At 45.9% G+C, this 17610-nt stretch overlaps 1 protein-coding gene across 1 annotated transcript in view; it reads left to right on the top strand.

The window, feature by feature from the left end:
• The first annotated feature begins 5209 nt into the window (after nucleotides 1-5209).
• ZDHHC5 (zDHHC palmitoyltransferase 5) overlaps nucleotides 5210-17610 on the top strand; it is a 41972-nt gene continuing 29571 nt past the window's right edge. Inside the window, exon 1 of the mRNA XM_048852879.2 lies at nucleotides 5210-5376. The gene's annotated coding sequence lies outside the window, so the exon portion shown is untranslated. The remainder of the gene's footprint in view (nucleotides 5377-17610) is intronic.

Below are 17610 nucleotides of genomic sequence, written 5' to 3'. Positions count from 1 at the left end.
GAGTGCTGGGCAGAGACGGGCTCCATCTTATGAAGAGAGGGAAGAGCATCTTTGCCAGCAGGCTGGCTAACCTAGTGAGGAGGGCTTTAAACTAGGATCACCGGGGGAAGGAGACCAAAGCCCTGAGGTAAGTGGGAAAGCGGGATACCGGGAGGAAGCACAGGCAGCAATGTCTGTGAGAGGAGGGCTCCTGCCTCAGACTGGGAATGAGGGGCGATCAACAGGTTATCTCAAGTGCTTATATACGAATGCACAAAGCCTTGGAAACAAGCAGGGAGAACTGGAGGTCCTGGTGATGTCAAGGAACTCTGACGTGATTGGAATAACAGAGACTTGGTGGGATAACTCACATGACTGGAGTACTGTCATGGATGGTTATAAACTGTTCAGGAAGGACAGGCAGGGCAGAAAAGGTGGGGGAGTAGCACTGTATGTAAGGGAGCAGTATGACTGCTCAGAGCTCCGGTACGAAACTGTAGAAAAACCTGAGTGTCTCTGGATTAAGTTTAGAAGTGTGTGCAACAAGAGTGATGTAGTGGTGGGAGTCTGCTATAGACCACCAGACCAGGGGGATGAGGTAGATGAGGCTTTCTACCGGCAGCTCACAGAAGCTACTAGATCGCATGCCCTGATTCTCATGGGTGACTTTAATTTTCCTGATATCTGCTGGGAGAGCAATACAGCAGTGCATAGACAATCAAGGAAGTTTTTGGAAAGCGTAGGGGACAATTTCCTGGTGCAAGTGCTAGAGGAGCCAACTAGGGGGGGCGCTTTTCTTGACCTGCTGCTCACAAACCGGGTAGAATTAGTGGGGGAAGCAAAAGTGGATGGGAATCTGGGAGGCAGTGACCATGAGTTGGTTGAGTTCAGGATCCTGACGCAGGGAAGAAAGGTAAGCAGCAGGATACGGACCCTGGACTTCAGGAAAGCAGACTTCGACTCCCTGAGGGAACAGATGGCCAGGATCCCCTGGGGGACTAACATGAAGGGGAAAGGAGTCCAGGAGAGCTGGCTGTATTTCAAGGAATCCCTGTTGAGGTTACAGGGACAAACCATCCCGATGAGTCGAAAGAATAGTAAATATGGCAGGCGACCAGCTTGGCTTAACGGTGAAATCCTAGCGGATCTTAAACATAAAAAAGAAGCTTACAAGAAGTGGAAGGTTGGACATATGACCAGGGAAGAGTATAAAAATATTGCTCGGGCATGTAGGAATGATATCAGGAGGGCCAAATCGCACCTGGAGCTGCAGCTAGCAAGAGATGTCAAGAGTAACAAGAAGGGTTTCTTCAGGTATGTTGGCAACAAGAAGAAAGCCAAGGAAAGTGTTGGCCCCTTATTGAATGAGGGAGGCAACCTCGTGACAGAGGATGTGGAAAAAGCTAATGTACTCAATGCTTTGTTTTGCCTCTGTCTTCACTAACAAGGTCAGCTCCCAGACTGCTGCGCTGGGCATCGCAAAATGGGGAAGAGATGGCCAGCCCTCTGTGGAGATAGAGGTGGTTAGGGACTATTTAGAAAAGCTGGACGTGCACAAGTCCATGGGGCCGGACGAGTTGCATCCGAGAGTGCTGAAGGAATTGGCGGCTGTGATTGCAGAGCCATTGGCCATTATCTTTGAAAACTCGTGGCGAACGGGGGAAGTCCCGGATGACTGGAAAAAGGCTAATGTAGTGCCAATCTTTAAAAAAGGGAAGAAGGAGGATCCTGGGAACTACAGGCCAGTCAGCCTCACCTCAGTCCCTGGAAAAATCATGGAGCAGATCCTCAAAGAATCAATCCTGAAGCACTTGCATGAGAGGAAAGTGATCAGGAACAGCCAGCATGGATTCACCAAGGGAAGGTCATGCCTGACTAATCTAATCGCCTTTTATGATGAGATTACTGGTTCTGTGGATGAAGGGAAAGCAGTGGATGTATTGTTTCTTGACTTTAGCAAAGCTTTTGACACGGTCTCCCACAGTATGCTTGTCAGCAAGTTAAGGAAGTATGGGCTGGATGAATGCACTACAAGGTGGGTAGAAAGCTGGCTAGATTGTCGGGCTCAACGGGTAGTGATCAATGGCTCCATGTCTAGTTGGCAGCCGGTGTCAAGTGGAGTGCCCCAGGGGTCGGTCCTGGGGCTGGTTTTGTTCAATATCTTCATAAATGATCTGGAGGATGGTGTAGATTGCACTCTCAGCAAATTTGCGGATGATACTAAACTGGGAGGAGTGGTAGATACGCTGGAGGGGAGGGATAGGATACAGAAGGACCTAGACAAATTGGAGGATTGGGCCAAAAGAAATCTGATGAGGTTCAATAAGGATAAGTGCAGGGTCCTGCACTTAGGACGGAAGAATCCAATGTACCGCTACAGACTAGGGACCGAATGGCTAGGCAGCAGTTCTGCGGAAAAGGACCTAGCGGTGACAGTGGATGAGAAGCTGGATATGAGTCAGCAGTGTGCCCTTGTTGCCAAGAAGGCCAATGGCATTTTGGGATGTATAAGTAGGGGCATAGCGAGCAGATCGAGGGACGTGATCGTTCCCCTCTATTCGACATTGGTGAGGCCTCATCTGGAGTACTGTGTCCAGTTTTGGGCCCCACACTACAAGAAGGATGTGGATAAATTGGAGAGAGTCCAGCGAAGGGTAACAAAAATGATTAGGGGTCTGGAACACATGACTTATGAGGAGAGGCTGAGGGAGCTGGGATTGTTTAGTCTGCAGAAGAGAAGAATGAGGGGGGATTTGATAGCTGCTTTCAACTACCTGAGAGGTGGTTCCAGAGAGGATGGTTCTAGACTATTCTCAGTGGTGGAAGAGGACAGGACAAGGAGTAATGGTCTCAAGTTGCAGTGGGGGAGGTTTAGGTTGGATATTAGGAAAAACTTTTTTCACTAGGAGGGTGGTGAAACACTGGAATGCGTTGCCTAGGGAGGTGGTGGAATCTCCTTCCTTAGAGGTTTTTAAGGTCAGGCTTGACAAAGCCCTGGCTGGGATGATTTAACTGGGAATTGGTCCTGCTTCGAGCAGGGGGTTGGACTAGATGACCTTCTGGGGTCCCTTCCAACCCTGATATTCTATGATTCTATGTAATGCTGGAGGCTGCATAGCAGGAGAGAGGGGTCCTACTGGAAAGGATTGTGGGAAGAAAAGATTGTGAATTTTGGGTTGAGGTATTTGGGTTGTCCTGACATCTCTAGCCAGGAGGTGGCATTGTTGATTAAACCCATATAGTGACTTCCTGTCAAAGCAATAATGCTCCACTGATTATATGATTCAGTTATCAAAGAGGGTGAATTAGTGGGGAAGGGACAGACCTAAATTTCCCAGTTTAATTAGCACGCTGTGGTCTGAGTTAATGGCACACACACACTCAAGCTTTCACTTGTTCTATGGATCAAAAATTTCTTCACAAGTCACAGGTCAGGACCAGTTGCTTAGACAGATGCACATCCCAGTTGCCAGAGATGTGAAAACCTCCTATGTCCTGGGATTGCATCAGAACTACTGCCTCAGAGGTTCAAATTCTGCATCTCCCCTCCCCGATCACCAGCCTCTTTAACTTTCTGAAAGTGCTTTGGGCCTGGGGGTCAGCAGGGGGAGAAGTAAAACAGGACATGCTATGCAAGTGTTACAAGAGGACCTCGTGGCTGGGATATGCATGATGCTGTGAAGACAAACCAAAGCTAAGAAGTGCATTTTGTGTCCCATAAGCCTGTGGGGTGGAACATCAGTCAATCAGGTGTTTTCCTTGTTCCTGCCCCTTGCATGATGATTGAAGCTCACCCAGCTCAGGTGGTAGAACACCAGCATTAGAAAGGGAGGCCGGCCTTACCTGTGCTATGACTCAGGACATGTTCAATTCCTGGCTCTCCTGCAGACTACCTTTGTCACCTCAGACAAATCACTTATCATCTCTGGGCCTCAGTTACCCTCTGTAAAAAAGGGGATAATGATCCTCCCTTTGTCTCCTGTCCATTTAAACTGTGACTGCTTTAGTGCAGGGACTGTCTCTGCTATATGCATGGCTGTCTTACCTAACAGTTTCCCATCCCCTGATCATTACCTCATCTAACTTCAAATGCCCCAACAGGGGCCCTGCAGATTAGTCTACATAAGAACGGCTATGCTGGAGCACACCAAAGGTACATCTAGCCCAATATCCTGTCTTCCGACAGAGGCCAATGCCAGATGCCCCAGGGGGAATGAACAGAACAGGTAAGCACCAATGATCCATCCCCTGTCACCCATTCCCAGCTTCTGGCAAACAGAGTCTGATTGCCTGGAACAACTTCCCCTCTTGAGAGAGAGTTCCTTTTTAAACTGCTGTAGTCCTTTTGATCTCTGGGGTATGCTGGTCTTGTCTTGTCATGCCATTGTCTCTTAACAACACTCAGGTGTTTGCAGAGAATAGTGAACTATTCCTTCCTCCTCGTTTTTCTTTACAGCCCAGCCAAGCTGTTTGGCATCCTGCTGGGAATATAAGGTGGGAGCAAGGTGATAGCCCAGCCCAGCCCAGCATCTAGGTTATGGGGGTTCACACCCACTAGAGACTGGGCTGGTGGTGGGCTCTTATCATGGTGTCACTGGGATGGGGGTTCACACTCACTGACAGTGGGATGGGGGTGGGGCTGTACCATGGAATCATTGGGATGGGAGGTGTTACACAGGCTGGGGTGGCTTATACTATGGGGTCACAGAAAGGACAGGTCTCACAGGCTGGGGGTGAACTGTACCATGGAGTCACTGGGATGGGCTATCCCATGGTTTCACTGGGATGGGGGGATTAATCCCCTCTGCTGTTTTTTTTAATTGCTTTAAATAAAGCCCCACCCCAATAATCAATTTAACCAGAGGGGTGAGTTCTTTAAGGCGATCTTCCGGCTCAGCCACTGGCAGTACGCATTTGATCATACTAGGCGGGGATAAGCACTGATTGAACAGGGAGTTTGTCAATCAGCATGGCCGGGTACGAATGTGGCCTCTGCAACCGAGCGAGTCCTGAGCACGCGCCGAACATCCCATCGCTCAATGGTCTACTCCTCGGCCCCCTACCCTTCCTCCCTGATTGCGCGATGCTGTGGCGCACGCGCAGAGCGATGACGTGGGTGTCCACCTCCTGGGCATGTGCAACGGCTCTTCTTTCTCTCGCTCCCGCCCTCGCTCACGCTTCCGCCAATCAGCTACTGGCAGTATTCGGACGGGCGCGCGACCCAGCGACGGCCGCTCTGGGGGGAGAGGGCGGAGCGCGCGCATTGGGACCAACCGGCGAGCGGAGCGCGCGCCCGAATGGGCTCGGGAGCGCGCGCTTCCTCCCTGCTGCCTGGACGCGCCTCTCACACGGGGAGCCGGGCCGGGCGCAGGCGGAGGGAGCGACTGTGCGGTGCGGGTGAGTGTAGGCCGGGCCGGGGCCCTCTCTATGGGCAGGGCGGGGAGCCGGGGCCCTCACCCACGGCGGGGAGCCGGGGAAAAGCGCCTGAGGGTGGCCGGGCCTCGCTCCGGGCCTAGCCGCCCCCCGGCATCGGACACTCTGGCCCAGAGAGAGAGACCCCCCCCCCACAGCTCTCCCCTCTCTCAGCGCCCCCCACTGCCCCCTCACCGGCCCTCCCCCGTATCCGCCACACACAACCCCCGACCCCTTCCTTCTTCAGTACCCCCGGACCGCCGCCCCTCCTCCTCCGTCAGCGCCCCCACCCCCAGACCCCTTCCTCCTTCAGTGCCCGTGTCCCCACGCTACCCCTCCCCCACGCTGCTTCTCCCCCGCCCCCCTCCGATCCCTCAACCCCTCCCGCCCCTCCCAATACAGCCACCCTCTCGGCACTGCCCAGCACCCCTGCCCCCAGCCTGTTCCTCACCCCACCTCACCGTTTCTCCTTCCCCAGGGACCCCTATCTTCACACTGCTTCTCCCCCCTAGACCTCCCCAACACAGAGACCCCTTCCCCCACCAACCTGGCCCCACACTGCCCCTCCAGGGAGACCTCCCTCAGCACCCACAGTCCCTTCCTGCATACTGACCCTCCCCCTGCAGAGACACTCCACAGCACCCTCTCCTTTCAGCACCCCATCCCCCACAGTGCTCCTCCCCCTACAGACAACCCCTGTATCCACAGATGCGTCTTCCCTAGCACCCACACCCTGCCCTCCCCACACAGAGAGAGACCTCTTCAGCACCCACAGACCCCGAAAGAGACCCCCACAGCACCCACAGACCCTTGCTTCTACGGATTCCTCCACCACAGAGACTCCTCTCAGCACCCCCTAACCCTGCCCCCCACCACCACCACCCCGAAATCTGGTCTCCCGCATAACTCTTTTCTTTGTGTGTGATCTAGTGACCCCTGGTTCCCTCCCCTTATGCATGACTCCCTTCCTCCACAGAGACTCTTTTCCCCATATGTGACCGCTCCCCACTTATCACATCTTGTATGTGACTGTCCCCTAGCATGACCCCCTATTCAGTATGACTCTCCTGCTGATTCCCTGTTTGATCTCTTCCTCTGCTGTGACACCCAGACACCTCCATGTACTCATATACATTAAGCGGCCACCTTTCTCTTCATCCCACAGCCCTCCTCCCTTGTAGTTAATTCCATCACCCATGTGCAACCCTCCCTTTCCCCCTTAATTCTGGTGTGGACCCTTACAATCTTTTAAGTCTGCTTTTGCCACTATAACCCCACTTGTGATCCCTTATTAATTTAACTGGCTTTACATCCCTATTCTCTAGCCAGCGCACCAAGTTATGTTCCCACCCTATCTATATTTCCACTCCTGTTGCCTCCATCCCTGGATTGTATGCCATGTTCCCTTGGTGTACGACCCCTCTTCACCACCCCTTCTCCCCTCTTGGATTACATGTTCACTTGTGCAAGTCCTGTTTTCTGGTCTTGGAATCCCCATTTCCCTGAAATAAATTCTTCCCTCCACTGGATTACAATACCTCCCCTGCATGAAACCTGTTTTCTCCCTCTTGGAGTCCCCCTACCCTTTGCATGAAAAGAAAGGGTGTTATTTTAGTATTTGGAGACCCAAGTTCAGTTCCCAGCTCCATCACAGACTCCCTGGGTGACCATGGGTGAGTCACTTAGCCTCTCTGTGCTTCAATTCTCATCTGTAAAATGAGGGTAATAGCACTTCCCTAGCTCCCGGTATTGTGAGGTGTTCAGATACTATGGTGATGGGGGCCAGATAAGTACCTAAAATAGACTTCTCAGATAGTTGCCCTGTATTATATGCCCCTAGATCAGAAAAGTTACCATTCATCCACCTGAATAAATGTCAGTTGCATCCAATTTCTTTACCCCAATATAGATTACAATTACAGCCCCAAGAGGAGCCTACAATTCACCGCATTCTAATAAACTCAGGCTAATGACCCCTTCCTGTGTAAACCTGGGCTAGTGGGAGGGGGGGATTTTTTTAGTGTTACTTGTCCAAGGACAGCTTGTGTCTCAGATGACTGAGGCAGTTTTTGCTATTGCCTGTGGGATATTTTTGTATAATAAAGTGTATATTTTGTCACAGATTAATATCTGAGCTGAGATGTAGTGACTGTTATGTTCCACTGTGACTGAAAATCTAGTATCCCAACTTTGTTTCCCGGCCACCTCTGTCTTACGCTGCACTTTGGGGAGAGTGCAGCATGGATCAATCACACACACAAGCATTTTCCAGCAAGCACTATGGATGCCATCAAATGGGGCCATGAACTAACTGGCAGGCAGGTTAGTTTTGTGTTGCTGTTTGGTGGCATTTACAAAATAACTGAAAAATTACCCCCCAAGGGAACTATGTGTAAAATCCAAATTATTCCTCGCTCTGAATATTGCCCCCTATATCTGTAAATATAAATTATGCCCTGCTCTGTGTCACCACTTCCCTATGTAAATCCAAATTACACCCTGCGCTGTATATTACTGCCCTGTCTAAATCCAAATTGCCTTCCCTTATGAGATCTTGGAAGTCATTGTGGATAGTTCTCTGAAAACATCCACTCAATGTGCAGCGGCAGTCAAAAAAGTGAACAGAATGTTGGGAATCATTAAGAAAGGGATAGAGAATAAGACAGAAAATATCGTATTGCCTCTATATAAATCCATGGTGTGCTCATATCTTGAATACTGCATGCAGATGTGGTTGCTCCATCTCAAAAAAGATACCTTAGAATTGGAAAAGGTTCAGAAAAGGGCAACAAAAATTATTAGGGGTATTGAACGGCTGCCATATGAGGAGAAATTAATAAGACTGGGACTTTTCAGCTTGGAAGAGAGACGACTAAGGGGGGATATGATAGAGGTCTATAAAATTATGACTGGTGTGGAGAAAGTAAATAAGGAAGGGTTATTTACTCCTCATAACACAAGAACTAGGAGTCACCAAATGAAATTAATAGGCAGCAAGTTTAAAACAAAAGGAAGTATTTCTTCACACAACGCACAGTCAACCTGTGGAACTCTTTGGCAGAGGATGTTGTGAAGGCCAAAACTATTACAGGGTTCAAAAAAGAACTAGATAAGTTCATGGAGGGTAGTTCCATCAATGGCTATTAGCCGGGATGGAGTCCCTAGGCTCTGTTTGCCAGAAGCTGGGAATGGGTGACAGGGGATGGATCACTTGATGGTTACCTGTTCTGTTCATTCCCTCTGGGGCACCTAGCATTGGCCACTGTCAGAAGACAGGATACTGGGCTAGTTGGATCTTTGGCCTGACCTAGTATGGCTGTTCTTATGCTGGAATGGGAGATTTACATGGTGGTTTTTAAATAGGCCAATCCAGTGGCCAGTAAAAGACAGCCAATCCAGACCAGGGCTCTCTCACTTCGCCAAAAGAAGTACATCACTTCTGTCTACAAAAACCTTTGGTTTCCAGCTGGGAGATATGCTAATGGATCTGAAAGGAGTTCCAGACAGCACCTCTGCAGGGAAGGTCATCCATGAAACATAAGGCCCTTTGTTTTCAGTTTTTACCAAAAATTCCCAGATTTTACAAAAGCTATTTGTTGTTTTTTTTACCAATATTCACCTGAAATTTGGACCACTTAAACACATGAAATTCCTGATTATTTTAAGGAAATCCAGTGCATTAGATGTAGGTGTATTTATGTTAATAATAAATTAGTCTAAGTATAAATGTAAAGCAAAGTAGTGGAAGAGCCACAAAAACCCGCATGTGTGCATATGTGTACTTACTGTTAATGGGCAGTTCCTAAAATACACCACAGCATTAAACTGCTTTTACTTTCAATACCTTTACTTTTCTCTATTTGTTGCTTTTTCTGTCCTCCCATTCCGTAATATTCATCTCAGTATTACCCCAAAAAGTCAAGTTAATTTCTTTGCACTGATTTTCAGACACTTTAAAATTTTTATAATAAACATTGAGAAATTCCTGAGAAATCCTGAACAAAATAAAAACTGAAAGTGAAGGGCCTTGACATTACAGTACCTGGGTAAGTGAAAGGCATCTTTTCATTAATGACAAATATATAGATAGATTCAGATGTAACCTACAGATTAAAATGAACAAAGTTAAATGCAAAATTAATCCTGTATTAATGCAACTGTAGGGCCATACAGCTCAAAATCAGTCAGGAAATATATTAAGATTCCTGTAGCAACATTAACTTGGGCACACTGTTCATATGAAATATCTTGTTTGTACTGAGTTAGCCTCCAGTTAGCCCAATGAGGACTCAGCGCCCTGTTGGGCTAGTCACTGTAATTAAATAACAAACCAAAAAAAAGTCCCAGTATCAAAGAGCTTATCATTTAATCAGTTCTCTTCTCCTGTTTTTCTTCTTAAAGAGAATATGTTAAAAAAACACTGAATAGAAAATATTACACACAAGCTGTTAATGTTGCTTTGGGTTGGGAGGAACAACTTTAATTTTTGCATTTCTTTATGTGCAGTGCCTACTATAAGACCTAAACTTTGCACGGAAGGTAGTGTTATGCATTTCATTTTCTATATTTTTTTTAAAGAAGAGAAAAAGGAAAAGGAGGGGCAAAAGTCTTACTCCAGAGGTAACAAGCACCAAATTGGTGCCTGCTTAATGCCAACATGCTGGCCTAGCTGCTGCTGCTACTACTAGTAAACCCATATAGCCCTGCTTTCCAGCCACAGATCTCAAAGTGCTTTACAAAGGAGAGCAAGTATTATCCCCACTTTATAGATAAGGCATAGAGGTGAAATGTCTTGCCCAAGATGTCACAGTGACTCCAGTTGCAGAGTCAGGAATAAAACCCACATCTCCTGCCTCAGTCCTATCCACACAGTCAGACTGCCTATCAGAAGCACCAATCAGTGGCTGCAACAATGAACATATGGACTATGCTTCCCTAGAGGTGTGAACTCCCAAAAAACAGACCTTGTCCAGCCGAGGATTTAAAGGTGTGAGGTTACACCTTCTAAAACTTTAATTAGATCCAGCTACCTAACTCAATCTAACATCACACCGCTTTAAATCCTAGTCTAGACCTAGTTACGTTTTTTACTCTAGAAAAAATAATTTTAGACCAAGATCAAGCATATAAAATTTCAGTCTAAAATAATACTGTTCAGTGACATTCACATGTGAGTGAAAACAGGAAGTTCTAGATGAAACCATTTATTACAAACAATCACCTGTAAGCAAACCTTGTAAATACGAAAAAGGCCTTTTTCCCTGAATCCACAAGTGATAGGGTGGGCTGGGTGAAGTTTAATGTATTAAAGTTTTATTTTGGGGTGTTTCTTCAAAGCAGGTATCAGAATACACAAAATATCAGACACACACATATATAAAGAGCTTCACAACTCATTGGTAACACTCATCTTAAACTCATGCCAATAAAACCTTTTCCTTACAAAAGAACAGCCAAACTTGGTCAGACCAATGGTCCATCTAGCCCACTCTACTGTCCTCTGACTGTGGCCAATGCCAGGCGCTTCAGAGGGATTAAAAAGAACAGGTTTCAGAGGAACAGCCGTGTTAGTCTGTATTCGCAAAAAGAAAATATTCTCTGTGTATATAAAGTCTGCTGCAGTTTCCACGGTATGCATCTGATGAAGTGAGCTGTAGCTCACGAAAGCTCATGCTCAAATAAATTGGTTAGTCTCTAAGGTGCCACAAGTACTCCTTTTCTTTTTAAAAAGAACAGGGCATTCCTGTGAAGTGAAGAAAGTGAGCCATTCCCTGACACCCAGTCCCAGCATCTGGCAGTCAGAGGCTTAACCACCTTGGTTAATAGAGATTGATGGACCTATCCTCTATTAACTTATCTAATTGTTTTTTGAACACGGTTATAGTTTTGGCCTTCATGGCATTCCTTGGCAATCAGTTCCACAGGTTGACAGTGTGTTCCTTTTGTTTGTTTTAAACATGCTGCCTATTAATTTCATCAGGTGACCCCTGATTCTTGTGTCATATGAAGGGGTAAATAACACTTCCCTATTCACTTTCTCCATACCATTCGTGATTTTATAGATCTCTTTCCTATTCCTCCCTTAGTCATCTCTTTTCCAAGCTGAACAGTGTCCCAGTCTTTTTAATCTCTCTCATATGGAAGCTGCTCCATACCCCTAATAATTTTTGTTGCCCTTCTCTGTACCTTTTACAATTCATATATATATAGATAGGCAACCAGAACTGCATGCAGTATTCAAGGTATGGGCATACCATGACTTTATATAGTGGCATTATGATATTTTATGTCTTATTAACTATCCCTTTCCTAATGGTTCCTCACATTGTTAGCTTTTTTTGACTACCGCTGCACATTGAGCGGATGTTTTCAGAGAACTATCCATGACTCCAAGATCTCTTTCTTGTGGGGTAACAACTAATTTAGACCCCATCATTTTATATGTATAGTTGGGATTATATTTTCTAATGTGCATTATTTTGCATTTATCAACATTGAATTTCATCTGCCATTTTGTTGCCCAGTCACTCAGTTTTGAGAGATCCTTTTGTAGCTCTTCACAGTTTGCCTGGTAATTTTGTATCATCTGCAAATTTTGCCACTTCACTGTTTACCCCTTTTTCCAGATCATTTATGAATATATTGAATAGGACTGGGCCCAGTACACACCCCTAGGGAACACCACTATTTACCTCTCTCCATTCTGAAAAATGACCATTTATTCCCTATCTTTTAACCAGTTTTACCAAACCATGAGAGGACCTTCCCTCTTATCCCATGACAGCTTACTTTGCTTAAGAGCCTTTGCTGAGGGACTTGGTCAAAGGCTTTCTGAAAATCTAAGTACAGTATATCCACTGGATCCCCCTTGTTGATCCCCTCAGAGAATTCTAGTAGATTGGTGAGGCATGATTTCCCTTTACAAAAACCATGTTGACTCTTCCCCAACAAATTATGTTCATCTATGTGTCTCACAATATTGTTTTTATTATAGTTTCAACCAGTTTGCCCGGTACTGAAGTCAGGCTTACTGGCCTGTAATTGCTGGGATCACGTCTGGAGCCCTTTTTAAAAATTGGCATCACATTAACTATCCTCCAATCATTTGGTACAGAAGCTGATTTAAATGACAGGTTATAGACTACAGTTAGTAGTTCTGCAATTTTACATTTGAGTTCCTTCAGAACTCTTGAGTGAATGCCATCTGGTCCTGGTGACTTATTATTACTAAGGCTGCAAGTTTGTCACGAAGGTTACAGAAGTCACGGATTCCGTGACTTTCCGTGGCTTCTGCAGTGGCCAGTGCGCCTGGCATCCCCCTTGCTCAGCTCCTAGGCGGAGGCGTGGCCAGGCAGCTCTGGGCGCTGCCTCTGCTTGCAGGCACCGCCCCCGCAGCTCCCATTGGGCATGGTTCCCGGCCAGTGGGAGCTGCAAAGCTGGCACTCTGGGCTGGGGCAGTGCGCAGAACTGCCTGGCAATGCCTCCACCTCGGAGGTGGGCAAGGGAGATATCGCCGCTTCCAGGGAAGCACGGAGCCAGGTAGGGAATCTGCTGGCCCCGCCAATCCCTCCCCGCAGCACCAGCATGGATAGGGTGACCAGATAGCAAGTGTGAAAAAATGGGACGGGGTGGGGGGTAATAGGAGGCATATTAAAAAAAAGCCCCAAATATTGGGACTGTCCCTAAAAAATCGGGACATCTGGTCACTCTAAGCACGGATCTCGGCTAGGCTGTGTGCTGCTTCTTGCCTGCCCTCCCCCACCCAGCACCAGCAGGTGTCCAGGGCTGCGCCCCCCTCCCCCCCCGCCATCATCCGTGGCACCCTCCCCCAGCATCCGTGGGCCCACTCAGGCTGCTCTCCCCTCAGATTTAGTCAGGAAGTCATGGACAGGTCGCGGGCTGTGAATTTTTGTTTACTTCCCCTGACCTGTCCATGACTTTTACTAAAAATACCCATGACTAAAATGTAGCCTTACTTATTACTGTTTAGTTTATCATTTTATTCCAAAACCACCTCTAACGACACCTCAATCTGGGACAGTTCCTCAGATTTGTCACCTAAAAAGATTGGCTCAGGTTTGGGAATCTCCCTCACATCCTCAGCCGTGAAGACGGATGCAAATAATTCATTTAGTTTCTCTGTAATGGCCTTATTGTCCTTGAGTGCTCTTTTAGCATCTTGATCATCCAGTGGCCCACTGGTTGTTTAGCAGGCTTCCTGCTTCTGATATACTTAAAAATTTGTTTGCTACTACTTTTTGAGTCTTTGGCTAGCTGTTCTTCTTTTTTGGCCTTCCTGATTATATTGTTACATTTAACTTGCCTTTCTATTTTCCTCACCAGAATTTAACTTCCACTTTTTAAAGGATGCCTTTTTACCTCTCACTGCTTTTTTTTACTTTGTTGTTTAGCCACTGGTGACACTTTTTGGTTATCTTATTATGTTTTTTAATTTGGGGTATACATTTAAGTTGAGCCTCTATTATGGTGTCTTTAAAAAGTTTCCATGCGGCTTGCAGGGATTTCACTTTTAGCTCTGTACCTTTTAATTTCTGTTTAACCTCCTCATTTTGTGTAATTTCTGAAATTAAATGCTACAGTGTTGGGTTGTTGTGATTTTTTTCCCCACCACCTGGATGTTAAATTTAATTATATTATGGTCACTATTACCAAGCGGTCCAGCTATATTCACCTCTTGGACCAGATCCTGTTGATTTAGGACTAAATCAAGAATTACCACTCCTCTTGTGGGTTCCAGGACTAGCTACTCCAAGAAGCAGTCATTTAAGGTGACAAGAAACTTTATCTGTGTATCCCATCCTGAGGTGACATGTACCCAATCAATATGGGGATAGTTGAAATTCTTAAGTTTGTATGATGAATTTAAAAATGGAATAGGGTCAATATGTGACTATCTTCTTTATTTTAATAAAATTATCAATTCAGATTCCAGTGGAAGGGAGAGGCTGATCTCCTGGGCTGGCCAGTGCATCTCTAGTCAGAAATGAAATAACTTTAGCAGGCATTTCATGGGGTACAAAGGTAGAGGACAATGAAAAAAGTGCATTTTAGGGGTTTAACTTCTCCAAATGAGTTGTAGGTTTACACTGAACAAGGGTAGACTGGATGGCTGAGGGGGTCGGGAACTGTGTACAGGGCCTTTCCTCTGTAAGTTGCTGTTTTGGATGTGCTCTTGGGATAGTAGTTACAAAAAGCTCTAGCCCTATTATTTATTATTTGTTTTAATGTAGCACCTAGGAGCCCTTATCATGGACCAGAACCCCATTGTTCAAAGTGCTGTACAAACACAGAACAAAAAGGTGGTCCCTATCCCAGAGAACTTATAGTCTAAGTGTGCTGGTTATTTGGTGGCCTATCGCAAGTATACTGAGTTGAGATTTTTGTTTTAATTTGCACTGGGATAGATAACCACATCACGCAAACCACCACTGTATTTGGCAAAACAATGCAGTCTGTGGAATTGGTCATGGAGACACAACTCCCCTCTCCTCCCCAGTAAGCTAATCTCCCCAGGGCAAAGATGAAGCATGGGGAAACTTGTAATGTTTGTACCATTGTGTTACAGGGACTTAAACAGAAACTGCAGTGATTAGCAGTGGCAATGTAAATAAGTAGTGAAATGTTGTGAAATCATTACAAATTGTTTCTCTAGCATGGTGAATGTGCACTGTTCTTTACAAAGAATAGAGTAAGTTGCATTCCTTGCCCTGTTGGTCTGCTAGTCTAGGAGTGATGAGATACAGGGCAGCAGTTCAGACAAGGGGTAGAGACACTTGTGGGGAGGAAAGCACAATGGGAAAGATTTTCTCAGAGAAATGGATTATAAGGAGAGACGGGGCTCCTGACAAACAGCAAGAGTGAAACTGTTCGGGCATCTAAGAGGAAGTATAGTGGAAGTCCCAAAGCTGAGGAGGAAGAGGGGATAAAAAGGAGGAGTAATGAGAGAACATTGGGAGGAGCTATAAGGAATAAGTGGGTGTGAGAAGAGGACGAAATTAGAATAGGTGAGTAGGGATCTTGCAGATGAGAAGAGAGAGCTTGAATTTGATGAGGCGGAGAGAAGAATGAGAAATAATGGAGGCATTTGGGGTGGCCTAAAGGGGGAAAGGTGAGAGGTGTGAGAGAAGAAGGTCCCAGAAATGGAGGTGAGAGATGAACAAGATGTGGCAAAAGGTGCGGGTAGTGGGGTTAGCGAGGAAAGGGCAGATCCTAGTGATATCAGAGAGGAAGAAACAGGATGTGGAGGGAAGAGCTGAAGATGCTGCTGTGGTAGTGAGCTGGGGAAACTGACAGTGGAGTTGCCAGTTAGGATAGAAGAGAGAGGCAGTGGAGAAGGATTGGAAGGGAAGATGAAATGCTCAGTGCTGAGTGATTGGGTTGGATGAGAAAGTAGGAGCAGCTGGAGATGAGAGATTGGACAAAGCAGAACAGTGATTACTCTGTGCAGGGGAAAGGGGGACATAGGCCTATGTGGAAGACCTTAAAAACAAAATCAACTCCCAAAGTCTGATAGAACACTTATTTGTATGCAGCTTTAAAATTTGCAACCTTATTTCAGTGGAACGTCCTTTCAAATGAGAGTCATAGACTATCAGGGTTGGAAGGGACCTCAGGAGGTCATCTAGTCCAACCCCCTGCTCAAAGCAGGACCAATCCCAATTTTTGCCCCAGATCCCTAAATGGCCTCTTCAAGGATTGAACTCTCAACCCTGGGTTTAGCAGGCCAGTGCTCAAACCACTGAAGTATCGCTCCCCAGATGTGTTGGCTGTCCTGTTACAGTAGATAAGCATGTTAGCTCATTGATTGTTAGTTAAGGCACTCAGTTAGTGACATAGTTTGCAGTGTTGTCATTGTTGTCCTAAATAAACTTCAGAGTTAACACACCACTAAGATGATTGTGAGTTAATTCATACTAGATCTAATGTCTCTCTACATGCTCTGTGATAACAGCAGCACAGTGATCACCTTTGTAAAGCTTTCTCCGTTCTTCTGTGTTTTAGGTTCTCCTTGCTTGTGGCGAAACTGAGTGCCTGCCTCTGTTACAGTTCAGTATTTCTCTCAGAAACATCAGAATGAAATTGATAAGATGCTTCTGCCAAGAAGTTCTGCATAGTAGCTGTGAAAATGACCAATCTTGTCAGTTTCACTCTGCTGCTGGTTGGGACAGGCAAGAGCAACAGTAGAGTGAAATTGGAGTTGTCTGCAGACTCAGAAACCACAGTTTTGCAGAGTCACATTTGGAAAGGTTTTCTTTCAATCGTGCAGGCTGGAAACTTTGATTTTAAAAATTTAAGATTAGATTCTGCAGAAACCAAAAGCCTAAAGCCCTCATCACTTGGAAAGATTTCTTACTCTGCTCTGGCAATTGAATGAGTGGATACTTCAACTCTTGTGTTAACTCTTAACTGGTTTAGTCTGTGTTGTAATTAACTTTAGTAATTAGAATACATCTTTTTTGTTGTACTGTAGTTCTTTCAAGCTCCAGGAATATCAATCTGTCATATTTAGTCACCACTAAAATTCACCTAAAAAAGAGAGATTGAGAGAAATGAAAGACATGGCTTATTTAAAGTAGAAAAATGAGAACAGTTATTACAGCTCTGTATTTTGCTACCTAATGTAATAATAAAGGCATCATGATAAAACAGTGAACTAGTGGAGTAGAGAAGGCATTACAAATAAAGTTGGAACTGAGCAGAGTTGCTATAACCATAATAATCAATTAAATATAACCTGTGCCCAGGTTGTTCCTGAGCTGTGATGGGTTCACTGGCTCTTGACTTCTTGTGCAGGTTGCTACCTCTTGATTTTATTTCCAGAGAGAAGCTTGTTCCCCGCCCCCCCCCTCCATTTTGTACTTTGGAGAAGGAATTTGACTCCCTCACTAACTAGGGCTTTCTTGTGAGAACTGCACTCTTCTTCATGCAAAGCAGCCAAGTGTAAATGTGTTCAACACTCAACAGGGCTGGGTTTTTCTGTGGGCATCTCTTGCCCTGCTTTGAGGGATGGCGATAAGATCCTGTGGGGTTGTTTCCCATTTCCTTCCTGCCTTCCCAGCAAAGAATTAAAACTTCTGATTATCTATCCCCTTCACTCCATCTGAGCACAACTCTAGCTGGGGCTAGGGGTCCTTTAATTGTAATAGTCTAGAAAAAACTTGAGCATAGGACAAGAAGCCAGAATGTCCTGAGTTCTCA

Source organism: Caretta caretta, chromosome 6, assembly GCF_965140235.1.
Source record: "Caretta caretta isolate rCarCar2 chromosome 6, rCarCar1.hap1, whole genome shotgun sequence".
In the NCBI taxonomy this organism is placed as follows: Eukaryota; Metazoa; Chordata; order Testudines; family Cheloniidae; genus Caretta; species Caretta caretta.
Note: the sequence above shows the minus strand (reverse complement) of the source record. Positions and strands in the feature narration are given on the sequence as shown.